General features: G+C 38.9%; 1 pseudogene across 1 annotated transcript in view; it reads left to right on the forward strand.

The window, feature by feature from the left end:
* Positions 1–18,143, forward strand: part of LOC143388897 (cordon-bleu protein-like 1) — a 40,760-nt pseudogene that overhangs the window by 12,654 nt on the left and 9,963 nt on the right. Inside the window, exons 3-7 of the transcript XR_013090084.1 lie at positions 1,861–2,016; positions 2,452–2,526; positions 12,079–12,198; positions 16,139–16,394; positions 17,352–17,449. The product of XR_013090084.1 is annotated as a cordon-bleu protein-like 1 (transcript). The remainder of the gene's footprint in view (positions 1–1,860; positions 2,017–2,451; positions 2,527–12,078; positions 12,199–16,138; positions 16,395–17,351; positions 17,450–18,143) is intronic.

The following is an 18,143-nucleotide window of genomic DNA, read 5'->3' on the forward strand; positions in this document are numbered from 1 at the left end:
GAAACATTAAGCTATCAGAAGGAAGAATGTTCTAGGAATAGGAACAGCCAGGGTAGCCATCCCAGGAAATCTCCAGGCACCATGAGAGGCAGCAAAAATGCCAGTGTGACTGGAGTGAGCTATTCTGTCCTTGCAGATGGTCACAGACATCTAGGAACCAGGACATCAATTAAAAGGACTTAGATTTTCTGTGCCAATTGGGAAAACACTAGAAGGTTTTGAACAAAACATCCTAAAGTGACTTACACACTTTAACAGGATCCTTTTTTTTCCGCTATGTTGAGAAAAGACAGTAGGCATGCAGCGTAGAAGCAGAGCCCTGTTAGAGTGTTGTCAATGATTCAGACACTATGGTAGAAGTCAAGCTGATGCTTGGTGTCTTTTAAGGGAGGAGCCAACAGGGTAGACTTGTTATGGATGATGAGAGAGGAGATGACAGCAAATAGAAAAATGACTTGCTCTTTGCTGAGATAAAGACCATGAGAAGTACAGAGTTTGGGGTAGAAGGAAGAAAAGGAATGACTGCTAAGATTTCAGGTTTAGACGTGCTAAGTTGAAGTGGCCTTGATGTGGAGACCAAAACAGGTCATCAGATGGAGTAGACATGAGTTTAGAATCATCAGCATGTATATAAAACTTAAAGGTAACAAATCATCAAGAAAGTGTGAGTATAGATATTAACAAGAATATGGCCAAAGTTCTGTTGACACCAATGTTGGTCAGAAGATGAAACGTAATGCACCAAAAAAGCAGAGCAGCCAGAGTATGGATCTGTTGAGAGTGAGAAATGTGGTGTTCTGGGTAAGAAACAGCACTACAGAAGGGAGGTCATGTGTGTTTATTGCTGCTAACAGGTCAAAAAAAAAAAAAAAAAAGACTTCTGAGAAATGACCACTGATTTATTTGTGGTCAAGGTCATTGGTGATTTTGATAGGAAAAGTGTTAATGGGTCAAGGGTTGGTAAAAGTTTAATTGGTAAACTCAAGTGGGAAAAGAGAAATTGCAGAAATAAAGTATGAACAATTCAAAGTTTTGTTATAAGTGAAAGAGCAAAGATGGTGTGGCAGTTGGCCAGGAGGCATCAGTCTGCCTGAGGAGGCAGGATAGTCCTAGGTTCTGCAGACATTCACCTGCCAGGAATGTGAGCAGTAGCCTTTTGTAGTCTGTGACCTCAAGGACCTTATGTTGGGTAAATATAAATTCTTGAAACATTTTCCACTGATACACTGGTGCTAATAAGAGATAGATTAACCAAGCCAGCTATTAGTGTACCAGTATTCTTCCCCTTTTTAACCCTTACTTTACATTCAATAATTTCTCTGATTCTTTTGTAAAAGTTAGTTTTTAACTGTATTTCTCAAAAGCCTTTTACATTTCAATTTGTTATTTTCATATTTGTCCCCTGTCCTAGTCTAAGTTAATTGAGGAGGGCCATATTTTTATTTTTCCTTACATTTTACCTTACTTCTGCAGAGATTTTTTTTTGTTCCATAACTATTTTTTGAATAAATTACTATTGTGTTTCATTTTGGTAGATGATGGATTTGTTATAAGATGTGTGCTTTGCAATTTCTAAATATAGGGATGGGAAGGGATATTAAAACCAACTTTACAAATAATTTATCACAAATGATGATGATCAGTGTTGTCATAAAGAACTGGTAAGATGTCATAAAATATTTTGTAAAATATGCATGATTAAAAGTATATGCATTTTTAAAAGAAAAAAATAAAATGATGATGTAAGAAATACACCTAATGTTTATGAAAATAAACAGAAGAATACTCAAAGAAAAATAAATAAATAAATAAACAAATAAATAAATAGAGGATTGTGTTTGATGGTTTTGTTTTTTACAGAGGCCCTGTGAAGCAGGCATAGTGAGAATAGGCTCACTGCAGCTCAGTAGCTCCTCCATCTGGGGACTTCATCTTTGAGGAGAACAAAGTGAAAAGCACCATCCCCACCCTCCAAAGCACCCCAGCGTTCAAGTGATGGAAATGGCGGAGTGACTGGTAAAGTTACTTTTCTCATTAACACTACCATTTGTATTATGTTCTGCTTCATACAAACAGAAATGATATATGTTTGTCTTTTTACTAAATAATGACATTTAGCATTTATAAATAGTCCCTGATTATTCTCACTTGACTGCTTTCTATGAATCTGCAACATAAAATAAAATGACAAAATTATATGGCTTCATTATCCTAAAATGAGCAGATTGTAATTTGTAAACTTATTTAGAAAACATTGCCACTCCAGGATTGACTTATATAGTAAGAGGAATGAATCTAAGTGGAATTTTGTCATTTCACAGTTGGGTAGTAAAATGACTTTTAGCAAGGTCAATGCTCAATTCTTTCTGGATTGTATTAAAAAAGCTACAGCGAAGCTGTAAAGGTGCTTTATGTATGAGGGTTATTTATAAGTTGTGTTGTTCCTTTTAGCCCTGCAGTTAGTAGATGGGATTCCTCCAGACAGTGCTTTGGAAACAAGCTCCCCTGAGGGGCCATCCAGTCCAGGTATGACACCTTGATTCCACTCTGTGTCAGTATTTAATAAGAATTTCCATGACAGTTGAGGAATGGATTTAATTAGAATGCTCTTTGAAAGAAATCAGATTCTTTGACCTCATTTCCCAAATTTTTTTCGTGAAATAAATTCTCCTTCCCTTACTCCCCCCAAGAGAAGAGATTAGAATCTGAAACTGGCACAAGATCAGCATTTCAGTTCTGGAATTATACCTGCAGAACTTTCCCTGTTTGGTCTCTTGTTTTTCCTTATTCAATGTTAGGTCGACATTTGTTAACCTCCTTCCCTGTGGTAAGCCATTGTTGTAAATTGTGGCCGCCATTAGAAGATGGCGCTGGCTTCCACTGTGGCCTGTGATAAACAAATTCCTTTGTGGAGAGTTGGCACGCTATCTCTTGCCACCCTATAAGAAAGATCCACGCGGCGGCTTAAGATTGGTATGTGGGAGGCTTTATTAGGCTGTGCTTGGGCCCTCGGGAAAAAAAAGAAAGGGAGTCACTAAAAGATACTTAAATCAAGGCCTGAATAAACTGCTGAAAGAAGATTCCTGAGTTGCGTCTTCCTTGCGGGCAAGGGGTCGCGACAAGTGGTGCCGAGACCCGGGAACCAGAACTTTCAGCAGTCAGGGGTGGTGCACCAATTAGTCCCAGGTAAGGTGGGACCCGCAGGTAAAGCGGAAGATGAGTCCTAGATAAAGCGGAGATTAGTCCCAGATTAATTGGGACCCGCGGTTAAAGCGGAGATTAGTCCCAGACTAATTGGGACCCGCTGTCAAAGCGGCAGCTCCTCTGTAAAGCCAGAGAGAGCATTAAATCTTATTGCAGCTGCACTGTGTACTTTTGCTCTTACTTTCACTCTTGTTTGTTGTGTGTCTTTTGTTGTGTCATGGGTGCCGTATCTTCAAGTCCGCTTCTCCTGGCCCTAGATAACCTGTTACGTTCCAAGGGCCTAAAAGTGAAATGTAGTACTTTACAGAGATTTTTACAGAAGACAGATATTATTGCACCGTGGTTTGCATTTTCTGGCAGTCTTACTCTGCCTAGCTGGGATAAGTTAGGCACAGACCTTGACTTTGCTTCTGAGCAGGGCATATTAGAGGGTGGGGTGATACCCCTTTGGAAGATGATTCGTAGTTGCCTCGCAGATAGCAGATGTCAGGAAGCACTTACTAAAGGACAAGAAGTTTTAGAGCAATTACATGAAGAAAGATCAGAAATGGCAGGCAGTGAGGTATTTCAGGAGGGTGGGAGTGTGCGGAGCGAGAAACAGGGGAGGAAACAATTATCTCCGGCAGGCAGTGACGTATTTCAGGAGGATGGCAGTGTGCGAAGCGAGAAACAGGGGAGGAGGCGATTGTCTCTGGCATGGAGTGAAATATTTCAGGAGGAGGGGAATGTGCAGAGCGAGAAACGGGGGAGGAAACGCTTGTATCCAGATCTCAGTACACTGCGCACACTCCCATGCAAAAGTGGGTCAGAAGAGGAGGAGGATGAACAGGAGGAGCTCGGGAGACTGTCTCGGCAGCTAGGGAGTTTAACTATGGGAGAAGGGAATAAAAATAAACAGGAGCTCAAGAAAAATGATCCTCCGGACCCGCCGCCGTACGGTGAGGGTGTTTCGAGGAGAGCTTTCCATGCCCAAACATGGAGGGCTGTTAATGCTGAGATGGGTCTTGCTTATCCAGTTTTCCAGGATGACAATAGGGGAAGATTCCATGAGCCCTTAGATTTCAAAATTGTGAAGACCCTGGCAGAGTCTGTGCGTACTTATGGGGTGGATGCCGCCTTCACATTAACTCAGGTGGAGAGTCTGTCTAGATACTGTATGACTCCCTCTGATTGGGCTAGCCTTGTTCGGGCTTGTGTTTCTCCAGGCAAATATTTGGACTGGAGAGCCTTTGTGCTAGAGGGTGCTGTAGAGCAGGCTGCCCAAAACTATGCGGCGGGACACCCCCATTGGGACAAGGAAATGCTTTTGGGACAAGGTAGATTTGCTAATCAACAAACAGGATATACCCCCTGAGGTATATGAACAGATCAATAACATTTGTATCCATGCATGGAAATCACTCCCAAATAGAGGAGAAGTGTCTGGCAATTTAACAAAAATCATGCAAGGCCCCACAGAACCTTTCTCGGACTTTGTTGCTAGGATGGTGGATGCCGCAGGAAAAATCTTTGGTGACCCTGATAGAGCAATGCCCTTGATTAAACAACTTGTTTTTGAGCAATGCACCAAAGAATGTAAAGCAGCAATCGCTCCTTATAAAAACAAGGGCATGGAAGCTTGGATGAAAGTGTGTAGAGAGCTTGGAGGACCTTTAACTAATGCAGGTCTTGCAGCTGCTGTCCTTCGGATTGCAAAAGGGGGCGGTCCTGGTGCCGGAACATGCTTCCATTGTGGTCAATCCGGCCATTTCAAACGTGACTGTCCCAAAAAAGGCAATTTTACTGGACCTCCTCGCGGTGGCCCTTCTAATGGCCCTCGTCAACCGGGACTGTGTCCAAAATGCAAAAAGGGGAAGCATTGGGCAAGGGAGTGTAGATCAGTGAGGGACATCCATGGACAGCCTATTTCAGCTGGGCCAAAAAACGGCCGAAGGGGCCCCCGACCCCAGGGCCCACAAATATATGGGGCAATGGAGAATGTCACACCCGAACCCGAGACATGGCCTTCTCTGCGCCATCCCACGAGATGCGGAGAGCCACTACAGGTGCCGCGGGATTGGACCTCTGTTCCACCTCCAGACTCGTATTAACACCTAAGATGGGAGTCCAATTGGTGGAAACTGAGTTCAAAGGGCCTTTACCCCCTGGCACTGTAGGTTTGTTAATTGGACGTGCATCCTCTATCCTACAAGGTCTTCATGTTTTCCCCGGAGTTGTAAACCCTGATACTGTAGGGGCAGTAAAGGTTATGGTGGAAGCTCCAAGGGGCATTGTGTCTATCTCCCCAGGGGATCGGATTGCTCAATTGCTAATTTTGCCTAGTTTGCATAATCACTTCCCTGCTGACTCAAGGTCACGGACAGGAAATCAGATTGGTACCACCGGAGGAAATTGTGCCTATTTGTCACTGGATATGAGCAATCGCCCCACTTTGGAATTAAGCATAGAAGGTAAATCTATTGTGGGATTGCTGGACACAGGAGCAGATCGTAGTATCATAGCCCTTAAGGACTGGTCTAGGGGATGGCCAGTGCAGGCTTCTGATCAATCCTTATGAGGACTTGGATATGCCCAAGCCCCAAAAATCAGCTGTAGACATCTATCTTGGAAGGACTCGGAAGGACACGATGGTAGCTTTCAGCCTTATGTACTTGATTTACCTATTTCTTTATGGGGCCGTGATCTGATGAAAGACATGGGGTTCACTCTTAGTAATGACTATTCCCCAGTGTCTCAACATATCATGCAAAATATGGGGTATAAGCCAGGTCTAGGACTAGGAAGGCACCTACAGGGACGTAAGCATCCTGTGCAAGGTCATCAAAAGCTTAACAGGTTTGGTCTGGGTTTTTCCTAGGGGCCACTGGGGCTCAAATACCCATAACATGGCTCACCGAGGAGCCTGTTTGGGTGCCTCAGTGGCCTCTTCCCTCGGTTAAACTGGCAGCAGCCCATGATCTAGTCAAAGAACAACTTGATTTGGGTCACATCCAACCTTCTACTTCTCCATGGAATACTCCCATATTTGTCATTAAGAAAAAGTCAGGGAAGTGGCGCCTACTGCATGATCTACGAGCAGTTAATGCTCAGATGCAGCTTATGGGGCCCATTCAAAGAGGGCTGCCTCTGCTCTCCTCTGTTCCTCAAGGCTGGCATATAATTGTTATTGACATTAAAGACTGTTTCTTTTCCATTCCTTTGCATCCTAAAGATTCCCAACGTTTTGCTTTCACCCTTCCCTCGTGTAATCATGAGGAACCAGATCAAAGGTTTGAGTGGGTGGTGTTGCCACAGGGGATGGCTAACAGTCCCACGATGTGCTAGATGTATGTGGGGAAGGCACTCGCACCTCTCAGACATAAGTATTCCTCCACCAAGATTATTCACTATATGGATGATGTGTTATTGGCCGCAAAATTAGAACAGACAGTTTATGAGGCTTATAAAGGACTCATGATGCTGTTGGCTCAACATGGACTGCACATCGCACCTGAAAAGGTTCAAACGGGGGATTCTATCAGGTTTTTGGGAGCAACAATTGGGTATGACAAATTAAAACCACAAAAAATTACCATCAGGACTCAAGATCTCCGAACTTTAAATGATTTTCAAAAATTGCTGGGAGATATTAATTGGATAAGAGGATATTTACATATTCCTAATATTGTGCTCCAGCCTTTGTATGCTACTCTTAAGGGTGATCCAGATCTTGCTTCCCCTCGTAGCCTCACTACTGAGGCTAGAGCGGCCCTTATAAAAGTAGAACAAGCTATACAGCATGCCACTCTATGCAGGCTCCAGAGTGATAAACCTTTCCAGTTATGTGTGCTTGCCACTATGCGGCAGCCTACTGGAGTACTGTGGCAAGATGGGCCTTTACTATGGATCCACCCACATGTATCCCCAGGAAAATCCTTAGAATATTATCCTGATGCTGTTGCAGCATTGGCACTTAAAGGGATTCAACAAAGCATTCAATTTTTCGGCCAATCACCTTCTTCTCTTATCATACCCTACACTAAAGCTCAACTTAATGTTTTATGTGCTACTCTAGACAACTGGGCTATTCTGTGTTGCTCGTTTCAAGAGAGTATTGATAATCACTACCCTTCTCATCCATTACTCCATTTTGTTAAAGAACATCCCATCATTTTCCCTAAGGTAACTTCATCCAGTCCAATTCTGGGGGCTGTTAACATTTTTACTGATGGTTCCAAGTCTGGAATGGGAGCTTATGTAATTAATGACTCTCCCCCTATCCAGCATCAATTTGCTCCTGGAAATCCACAATGGGTAGAACTACAAATTGTTATTGAAGTTTTTAAACAGTGTTCTTTTCCTTTTAATCTTATTTCGGACTCCAGCTATGTGGTACAAGCACTAAAAGTCCTGGAGGCCGTGGGAACTATTAGTGATGCCCACAATGTGTCTGTTTACTTTACTCAGCTTCAACAGCTTATCTCTAACCGCACTGCTTCTTTTTATCCAATGCATATCAGGGCTCACACCTCTCTTCCTGGTCCGTTATCCCAAGGTAATGCCTGTGCGGACTTAGCCACTAGAAGTCAATTGATATGCTTGGCTTCCTCCTTAGAGGGGGCTAAATTGTTTCACCAAAACTTCCATGTTAATGCATTAACGCTGCGCAGGCGTTTTTCCATTTCAAGAGCGGATGCTCGGCAGATAGTATTGCAATGTCCCCATTGTGTCACATTTCTTCAACCCCCTAATTATGGAGTAAACCCACGGGGATTAAAGCCATTGGTTGTTTGGCAAATGGATGTGACACATATACCTGACTTTGGTAACCTTAAGTATGTGCATGTTTCCGTTGATACGTGCTCTGGAATTATCCATGCTTCTGCTTTATCGGGAGAAAAGGCATGTAATGTCATTACTCACTGTTTAGAGGCAGGGGCAGCATGGGGTGCACCTGCATCCCTTAAGACTGATAATGGACCTGCTTATACTGGCAGACAATTTACAGCTTTTTGTTCTACTATGGTAGTGCAACTTACTCATGGTTTGCCTTATAATCCTCAAGGACAAGGCATTGTTGAGCGTGCTCATCGCACCTTAAAGGATACTTTACAAAAACAAAAAGGGGGAATAGGAGCTGAACACACTCCTAAAGAACGCCTGTCCTTAGCTCTCTTTACCATTAATTTTTTGAATTTGGATATTCATGGTCGCTCTGCGGCCGATAGACATGTGTCCCCTCAGCCCTCTGTGATTGGCTATGTTAAGTGGAAGGATGTTCTTACGGGCCAATGGAATGGCCCTGACCCCGTGCTGACATGGGCACGAGGATCTGTATGTGTTTTTCCCCAGGATCGTACGGAACCATTGTGGGTCCCTGAACGCTTGACAAGAAGAGTCTCGACATCAGCTGACCAGCAACAAGAGATACCACAACAATCCTGTGATGAGGATCTTCATTCTGCTAAGTGCTCTGGCTCTGGTGCTGGTGCCGATGGCACAGGCGACACCAATGCGGTGGTGGGCAGTGGCACGGGCCTGGCCAATGCCGATGCCGGTTCATGGTAATTCTAATGTCCTCCCCACTCTTTTTTCTACCTCATGTGAGATGTCTGCTCCCTGTGCCTCTCCTAGAGGGGACATGGAGAGAATTTTTAATCAATCTCAAGTTAATCTCACAGGAGTTTTTTGTTTCAGCCTTAGAAACGCTAATTGCATTAGCCTTAAGACCAAAAATTTGACTAACTGGGAGGACCCATTGCGTTCCAATCAGGTCTCAGGAAGCATTATCAGTGATATATTGAGCAAGGTAGTTTCGGGGAAGCAATAAGGCTCAGGGACCCCCGCAAACAGCAGCTCTGCTCTCAACATAACTACCTTGGCTATTATCTCCGAGGTACTAATCCCAGTGCCTCCTTCTTCTAGTAGTATTTATAATGCCACTCATTTTAAGGACTCTCCTTACTGTTCCCCTAATCTTGGTTTCCCTCCAACATTTACGCCTTGTCAGGATCATTCTTGGGAGAAACATCAAGTTGCTAAAGGTTTCTCCCTTTCTCCCTCTCTTAATAGGTATGTTTATAACTTTAACAATAGTGCCAGCTCCTCTACAGGAGTAGGTTTGTCCTGGTTTCAATGGCTTATTTCTAATGAAAAGGGGGCTTCAGCCGATATTTCTGCATTGGCTCAGTTGCTAGGAGCCAAAAGTTGGCTGGCTAATATTTCTGGTACTGTTAGGGAAAGTGAACAAGGTAATAGACTTACATCTGTTTAATTCAACTCTCTGTTGTATAATGCCACATTGCCTCCTGCAATGGTCTGTGTCCAATCCCCCTTCTTATTCCTTTTGGCTGAGGCCACCTCATCGGGGATGCTGGATTGTTCTCATACTACCTGTCTCTTATCTGAGTGTTGGAATGGTTCCTGGACTGTAGCAGTGGTTATGAAAATTCCAACTTTTGTCCCAATCCCGGTCACTGCGGATCCTGATAAATTCACTATTGTTGAGCTACTTAGAATCCGCAGAGATTTTGGGATCACAGCGGCTATAGTGACAGCCGTGGCCATATCTGCTGCTGTAGCGGTTACGGCCGGAATGGCTATGGCCAATCAAGTACAAACTGCTGCCACCATTAATCAAGTTGTCCAACAAACTTCCACCATACTTGAATCCCAAAATACAATTAATCAACATATTTTGTCAGGGATTTTAGCTGCCAACCAAAGAATAGATTTACTCCAAACTCAGGTAGAAGAATTGGCTGACTTAGTACTTTTGGGTTGTGTTGACCAACGTGCACATTTATGCATAACCTCTGTCAGATTTAATGATTCCAGGAATGCTTCCCGCATCATTGGCGAATATTTGGCTGGAAATTGGTCCATGGAAGCGGAAGACATGATCCAGTCTCAACTAACCCAGATAGCTGTCTTGAATAACACCCGTGTTGATCCCGTGACTTTGGGTCAATTCACCGATTGGATATCTTCTGCTTTTTCCTTTTTTAAAGAGTGGGTGGGGTAGGCATTTTTGGTGCAATGTGTTGCTTCGGTATGTTTCTCTGTTTGTGGTTTCTCTGTCGCCTCAAGGCCCGCAATGCTCACAATAAGGCTATGATCATTCAAGCTCTTGCAGCTTTAGAAAATGGCAATTCACCTCAAGTCTGGCTTGCGCAGCTTAAACAGTAAATCTTTGACATGGTCGTTGCACCCCAAGTTGTTATAACATTGCACTGGGATCGGCATGTCTTTCCTCGTTATTCTCTTAGTGTTGGAAAGCCCTTGCACTCTGCCGGTCTTGCTGCCATTGCACGCAGGTGGGTTTCCACACTAATACTTCTCTATCGCCTTAAAGTCCGTGCCTTTCTTTCAGGGTGCTGTCAACTCGTTTGTCGTTGTGTACAGCCAAAGAACAGCCTCAGCTGTCCCCCTTCGTCCACCTTCATCACGATGCAGGATGCGAGGCAAAGCACTGCACTTGAGTGATCCTTCAACGGACCTCAAGGAAAGCATGTCCTATTGCATGCGGGTTTGACGTCCACACCCCCGCCCTACAAAAAAAGGCGTCGGCTGATATGGGGTCAGGTCTGGGGATGGCGCCTCCTTAGGACTAAACCATACATTGCAGCCACTTCTGCACAGTAGGATAGGACCTCTACTTTCGCCTGCATTGTTTTATAAATTAGAAGGGGGAACTGTGGTAAGCCATTGTTGTAAATTGTGGCCGCCATTAGAAGATGGCGCCGGCTTCCACTGTGGCCTGTGATAAACAAATTCCTTTGTGGAGAGTTGGCACGCTATCTCTTGCCACCCTATAAGAAAGATCCACGCGGCGGCTTAAGATTGGTACGTGGGAGGCTTTATTAGGCTGTGCTTGGGCCCTCGGGAAAAAAAAGAAAGGGAGTCACTAAAAGATACTTAAATCAAGGCCTGCATAAACTGCTGAAAGAATATTCCTGAGTTGCGTCTTCCTTGCGGGCAAGGGGTCGCGACACTTCCCAAGAGTACTGACACATCATAGTTAGAAACATTTAGTATGTTTGGGGGAAAAAATTTACATTAAAACATAAGCATAGTTTCTTTAAACAATGCTTCTAGGTATGAATTCAATGACCAGGTATCCTACTGTAATGGTAAAAATTTGCTACCCTGAAAATACTTTCTATTATATAACTTGCATTATCAGTTTTCCTCAAATAAGTAAAATTCTAGTAAAAATAGAATGATTCAATCTAATACCATTTCCAATATTTTCAATAATAGCTACTTAGTGGCCCTTATAAAAAGATGTACAATAAAATTTCTCACCTTTAGCGTTTGTTAGACATAAATGAATACAATAGATTGGAAATGTGATTCAGAAACAGAATATTATATACTAGTACCTTATCATGGGGATAATTTGTTAAGTACGAAAAATACTTATTATGACTAATTTTTAGCATTTGTTTTCACAAATTTGAAAAAGTCCAGGAGCACCTAAATTTTAATCTGAATCTTTGATCTTTATGATTTAGAAATTTGGAAATTAATATATATATGAATTCTTTACTCCTGTGTTTGTGATTTAAAATATTTCTAATATATAACTAATAATGATATTTTTCAGAATAATATCAGTGATACCGTCTTATTCTACAAAGGAAATGTAATGAATAACATTAGGAAATGTATAGTGAAATTAGAAGATTTTGAAGTACTGGAAAAAGATGTGCATGCTATTTAAACTCTGCTCAGTATCTGTTTCTCTCCCTTTGTTCTCTTTTCGTCCTCTTGTTTAATGCATGGATAATTGTGAGCTCAGAAATCTAATTTCTTCGAAAATGCTTTCTGGTCTCTGCTTGCCTTAACTTTGTTGTCTAAGTGCCATTTCTACAGAATCTGCTTCTTTGGCAGAAGCCTACCTGGGCCCTGGGCTCCTCAGTCATGAACAGAGCACGGTTCCCAAACTGACAGATGAAGCCTCTCTCTCTGAGGGCCCTGGAATGCCTGGGGCAGCCATAGCATCATTGACATGTAGGTGTCAGGCCTTTCCTGATTGTGGCTTTGTTTTATGCAGATTAAGACATCATCCAGTATAGATTTGATTACTTGTGAAGCCTTTCTGTAAGAATGTTTCATAAAGAAATAGGAATTTCTTTTCGCTTGAAATTTCATCCATGTTTAGAGTTTACAACAGTAAACTATATAAATGAATATGATGCAATGTAAGATTAATAAACTTAGGAATTCTGTAGACTTTTACCTTCTATTTGACTTCTTACTTTTTTTGAGGGAACTTTGAAATGTTACTATTTTCAATGAAATTACTATATATAATATAGTTTAGATTCAGAATTGCCAAAAATGAGAAGGAATTAAAATGTCCCCATTCTGAAGAATGGGCAAATTGTAGTTCATCCATGTATTAGAATACAGTACTTCTACTTAATCATAAAAAGGAACAGCAATGAATCCACACAATATGGGTGAATCTAAAACATATTATGTTAAGTCAGGAAGCCAGATATAAATGCCTAGATGTTATATTTTTATTTATGTGACACTTTTGCAAAGGTAAAACTATAGGGATAATGGTTGCCAGAGATCAGGAAATGTGAAGAAGTTTAGGTGACTAATACAATTTTCTATGTCTTAATTGTGGTGGTAATTGTATTTACACAACTATATCAGTCCATCAAAATCCAAAGAACAGTGTGAATTTTACTGAATGGAAATTATTTTCCAAGGATGAAAGAAAAACAATTCTAGTAGCATCAACAATGCTGTGACACAGCAAATTTGAATGAATGAATACCATAAAAAAGGATTCTATTTGAATAGGATTAATTTAACACAATTATATTTTTGCAAAGGAATAGTATTTAACAGGCTATTTTGCCATTTTGATGATCCCCAGGACAAATATAATAGATATCTTAAAAGTCCTAGTTAAATTTTAAACTTTAATGACTTCACAAGTAAAATGCTACAGACTTACAAAAATGTCTTTTGGAAGTTTAAGTAGCTACATTTCTTTTCCATATGTTAATTATTTTTTAATTTTAAGTAATTAAAAAATATTCTTTTCAGTCAGTATTTGCTATTTTTAAAGGGACTGAAAAAATAAGTTAAAATATTCAAATTATCTAAAATAAAAGAAACTTCAATCATTATACTTTCAATTGATTTTTTAACAATTTAAATAATTTTTTCATATTTATTATTGAGAATTCTTAACAGTACTTTAAGATTTGGAACACCATGTTCTTTGAAAGTGAATACGCTGCCTTTAGAACTTTTAAACCTGAAATAAAATAGTTGTGATAGAACACTTGTGAAACTTATTCATTGTTTACAGCCCCTTCCCCATTTCTTTTTTTTTTATTTTAGTGCTAGAATTTGGCACATACTAAATAAACTTGATTTTTTTTTTTCAAAGTGTGAACTTACCTTTGCTAATCAAACAGACTGAAAATTCTCTTGGGTGATTAGAAATTCTTAATATCATTCTAAGTGAAATAGGTCAGACTCAGATATTCTGACAAAGGTTGTATGTTTTCTCTCACATATGGAAGTTAGAGGGAAAAAGGGATCTCATGCAAATGAAAGGGAGTAGAAGGAGGGGATGGAAAGGGAGGGAGGAGCTGAGGGCATGGAAAGTATTAGTAGATAAAATCAATCAAAGCAGGCTATGTCCATGAATGAACATACCACAATAAATACTGCCTTTACATATAAGTATAGTGTACTAATTAAAATAATAGTAATGGAAGGCAGATCATTAGAGAAGCCAATCAAGGAGAGGGAGGAGTGGAGGAAAACGGCAGGTAGTAGGGAATGAGATTGATTAAATTATGTGCATAATGTGTAGGCACATGACATAATGAATCCCACAGTTATGAATAATTATCATGCATGGGTGGAAAATAATTATTGCCTTTTATAAGACTTTTAATAATAGGAATGCTTTTCAAGCGGATAAAAATATATATTTAAGCAAGCTGGTATGATGTTTACAACCATCAAATCATCCCAGAAAAATTCAAAAAAAATTTGAAACATCTTACTCATGCCTTATACCTTAATTGAGACCAGTTTCTCAGTGAGGACCTTATACTTGGAAAAAAAAAAGTTATGTATCTGAAATACTTGTGACAGCATGAGAAATACAGGAATAATGATGGATAATTTGCTAAACATCACATCAGTTAATATAATTTTCAAAAGACCTGAATACATACTGAAGAGTCATGTATAAAACACTTTTACATCTGAACCATCATGGGCTTTTATTTTTCTCAGTACACAGTTTTCAACTTATATAAATACACTCTTACTATGATATGATATTATAGACATATAATATTGCACAAGGCATCATAATGGCTATTGCACATGTGGTGATAAAGCAACATTTGCCAAAATATGTACACATAAAAATTCACTTAAATTTTTAAATATTTCTTAGTACTCTAATTTAATTGGGACATTTTTTATTGTTAATTTAAAGTACCCCATATTTGTTTGTTTTTGAAACAGGGTCTTGCTATGTTGCCCAGACTGACCTTGAAGTCCTAGACTCACATAGTCCTCCTGCCTCATCGTCCTGAGGTGCTGGAACTACAGTCATGTAATACTGCCTGAGACAGGGGATGGAACCCAGGGCCTCAAGCATGCTAGGCAAGCTTTTAACTAAACTGTATATCCAGGCTCAATGCACAATGAATATACTTTTCTGTCTCCACATTAAGAGATAAAATTATATTTTTAAGTAATTTAAACTTCAAATACCTTAAAATTTTTATTAAATTTTGTGAATGTGCTGATCACTATAAACCAATGCTGTAACATATTTCCCTCCTTTTGAAGTAAAACTTGACTTGGATGTTTAATTTTATTTAAGAAAATTCCAGGACCTTAGTGTTTGGTTTAAATTTATTTTCACAGCTCATCTTTACCATAACTATGAACATCAACTGATAAGTATGTCTCCAACTTTATCATAGTACCGTTGATTGTCAATACTAAGAAGTAATGATAAAACATATTTTTATACAATAAAAAGTTAACCACAACTGTTGAAAACTGATAACTACACGCATTAGTATATGATATTTAAGATATTATAAGTGGAACAAAAGCTAGGTTGAAACATTGGGTATAATATACTTCTATTTATATTAAATAAACCAGCAGAAAAGGAAATGTGAATATGGGTGTCTGCTTATGTGTGCATGTAATGCTTTCTGACAATAGACAGGAAAAAAGTGTTGGAGGAAGTTGCCTCTGAGAATCAAACTGGATGGTATTAAAAATTATCAGTGCTTAATACTTGTTTCCAGATTAAAAACATATTAAGCATTTAGATCACTTAACCCTGGTTGCACAGTAGAATCACCTGGGGAATCTTAAACATTCTTGCCCCCCCCTTTTGAGATTTTTATTTAATAGCTGTGGAGTAGGATATGAGCTTGAGTATTTTCAAAAGGGGTTCAGATAATTTTCAAGTTCTGATAACTACTGAGTCAAACTTCATGTGCAAAAATCTCATGCTTGTTTAATTTGCATTTAAAATAAACTTGTGTTTAAGTTACATTGATTTTTACAGCATGGATATAAAATTATTTTAAAAAACATACTCTTAAGTGAAATATTTAACTTGACATTTATAATACTAAATGATCTTCTACGAATAAAACCTAGAGTGACACAATATAATGCATGCATATAATCCTAAATAAATTGTATTTATTTAATTCTAAATAATAAATACAATTTATTTAAGATTATATACATGTGAGACAATCTTGTTATATATTAACATGATTATTCACCATGAGAACAACATTTCACTACTAATTTTGAACCTGATTTAAAGACTTCAGCTAATTATTAAATATTCCTTCCTTGCTAGGATTACATACGGTAAATGAAACAAATTAATATTCAGGATTATATATGCATTTCTTTGTAGCTGGAATTAGCTCTGATTATAGCCTGGAAGAAATAGAATAAAAGGGAGAACTGAGTGAAGGGCCTAAAGATGAGGTGGAAAATATTTCTTTGAAGTCACCAGACATTCCTTTTACATCTACTGATATAACAAATACACTGAAAAATGATTCTGACTCAGCCCTTGGCATCAATAGCAGAGAGTCCTCTCAAAACTCCAAGGAAGAAAACCAAGAAACTAGAAACACAGATGGACCATAGGTAGTCTGAATGCCAGAGTGTTGTTGGCAGTTTGTTTAGTTAGTACTATTCTTCTAAAATGTAGATCGGATATTTGAAATACAAATAGAGTCAGTTCCTTTTGTTTAGATTCTACCACTCTTACCATCATCATCATAAAAAATGTTTATTAATAGCATATCTATTTGTCTATAATTGTGTTCAAAATCAATCAAATTTACTAGTTCAATATCCCTGTGTCATATAAGCCATAATTTGCATGACTCAAAAATCAGAGTTTTTGTGTATTTTGCCTATTACTTATTTGACTTAAGTGCAACATTTAATTTTTAATTTTTATCAAATACTCACTGGCATATGAAAACAAGTCTCTGTATTAGAGAATAAGTTCAAATCCCCAGTATTATTTTTACAGTCAACTTTATGATGCAGAAAGGCATTTTTCATATTATCCTAGGTATCTAAAGCTATAGTGAATTCACATATATTATGTTTGAGATGCAACACCATGAATAAAGATGAAATTAGCCAAATAAAATAAATCATCTTCATCAGAGGTTTAACATAATTTGCATGGGATTGTCTCCAAATTAAACCATTCTGTCACTAGAAAAAAAATCAATGAGGTCAATTCAAGTACAATTTATATAATTGACTATGCTAGATGCAAGACAAAAATGTTTAATTAAATTTCCTTTTTCATTAAAAGACAAATAACCAAAAATATCAAAATAAAGACACTATTTTGGTAATGAGTCCATTTTCCCAAGCTTTTTATATCTTTCTGTGTAATAGGACCACTATATGAAAAAAAAAACTTATTAGGTTTCACAGAAACATTTCCTCTCAGTTGTAATTTTTTCTTTGCTTTTAAATTTTCAGTATTTGGCAGAAAGAGATGATTATTTCAGTCCATCTGTCTTTGGAAATTAATGCCTGTTTTCTTATTGTATGAGTTTGAATAGTATACACATATACAATATCATATCTTCCAGAGGGTCACACAGTACTTTGTATGATACAAGCAATGAAGATATGATAGCCCGCAGTGTAAGAAATTTGAAGTCCGATTTGGGCCCAAGCAAAGAGAATGGTGGGTTTTATAAACACTGACAGCTTATTTACACATTGGTAGACAATGATGTGCCAAGGACTATCTTTAACACATATCAACTCATTTAATCTTATATATTGAGTCATTTAATAGCCACCTCATTTATAGGCTATTATGGATAGCCTATAAATGGATAGCCTATATAGGCTACTGAAGATTGAATCACAAAGATATTAATTCCCACAACTAATAACTGATGGACCTAGAGTTTAACTCAGTCAGTATTACTCCAAAGTATGCTCTTAGCTCTCCAATGCATTACATTGATGATGTTGTTAAGTCTTAGGGATTGTCGAACTTCAACCTTAGATCTTAAAAGCAATGTCCTCTATGCATCTACTTCTGTTCTGTTTTTCTGTTTTCCTTCTAATTCTGTAGCACAGTCCTATTTTACATCATACTCAAGTTGCTATATTTTGGATGAAACTCATGTGCCTGATTTTCAAGGCTCAAACCATCTAATTATGTAATCTTATTTACACTTTCCCCAATTCTCATTCCCATCTCAAGACAGTTTCTTCTTTTTTTCTTTGATGTAGTTCCCTCCATTCTATCATTTGGTCTATGCTCATCCCATTTTTGCAGAAAAACCAATTTCCCATCTAAATCCTACCACTTTGTTAATTTTGTTACATGATTCCTAGAAGCCATGCAGTTTTGTATTCCTGACTCT

Source organism: Callospermophilus lateralis, unplaced genomic scaffold (assembly GCF_048772815.1).
Source record: "Callospermophilus lateralis isolate mCalLat2 unplaced genomic scaffold, mCalLat2.hap1 Scaffold_45, whole genome shotgun sequence".
NCBI lineage: Eukaryota > Metazoa > Chordata > Mammalia > Rodentia > Sciuridae > Callospermophilus > Callospermophilus lateralis.